The following is an 817-nucleotide window of genomic DNA, read 5'->3' on the forward strand; positions in this document are numbered from 1 at the left end:
AATTTTACTTGTACAGCGCCAAATCATAACCAAAGTTATCTGAGACACTTAAGACGGAGCAGGTGTGGAGTGTACTCTTTGTTGTTTAGAGAGGGACCCACATGAACCACCGCGAGCAGCTCTGAGAACAGAAGCAGAAACCTGGAGCAGAACCAGAACCAGACTCATGCTGAACATGTGGACAGACTGGACGGGCCGCAGGAAACACGGACCTTCTGCGTGTCAAACATTGGTATCTGTTAGTGTCAGACTCAGTTTGTTAGCATGATATTTTGACCTGTGACCTGTTAGCTTTAGCCTCAGTGAATGTAACGGAGCGAAGATGAAATCTCCACAGAGATTCAGGCTGTGATGTGCCCGATGGTTCAGTGAACCCAGTGCACAAATGGCAAACTCAGGCCCAGTGGTGGCGGCTGTGATGGCCGAGTGGTTAAGGCGTTGGACTCGAAATCCAATGGGGTTTCCCCGCGCAGGTTCGAACCCTGCTCACAGCGACCGGACAGAGCCGACGATGTGATGACAACAAAGGCTGCGGTGATTGTGAATATCTCAGTATTCCAGTCACTGTGTTGGGTCCTCTCCTGGTGGTACCAGGGTTTAGGCCGACCCATTTGTTATTTTTCATGTTATGTTAGCATTAGCTGTAGCATAATCCAGTTTTGATACGGCTGTAGGGGAGTGAAGGTGTAGAGGAGTATCCGTCACATCATGTTACAAACAGTCTTTCTCTCGTGTGTGAGAGGGGTCAGTGAACCGAACACACAAATGGCGACCTTCAGCACAGCGTCATGACGGTTCAAACCCTGCTCACAGCGCT

At 49.7% G+C, this 817-nt stretch overlaps 1 non-coding gene across 1 annotated transcript; it reads left to right on the forward strand.

Annotated features, from left to right (window-relative positions):
- Positions 1-412: 412 nt before the first annotated feature.
- trnas-cga (transfer RNA serine (anticodon CGA)) lies at positions 413-494 on the forward strand. Its single transcript has one exon. It is a non-coding gene; the product is annotated as a tRNA-Ser (tRNA).
- The last annotated feature ends 323 nt before the right edge of the window (positions 495-817 follow it).

The sequence above is a fragment of the Semicossyphus pulcher genome, unplaced genomic scaffold, assembly GCF_022749685.1.
Source record: "Semicossyphus pulcher isolate SPU_LCO1_2020_fin unplaced genomic scaffold, fSemPul1.0.p SCAF_48, whole genome shotgun sequence".
Classification (NCBI taxonomy): Eukaryota; Metazoa; Chordata; class Actinopteri; order Labriformes; family Labridae; genus Semicossyphus; species Semicossyphus pulcher.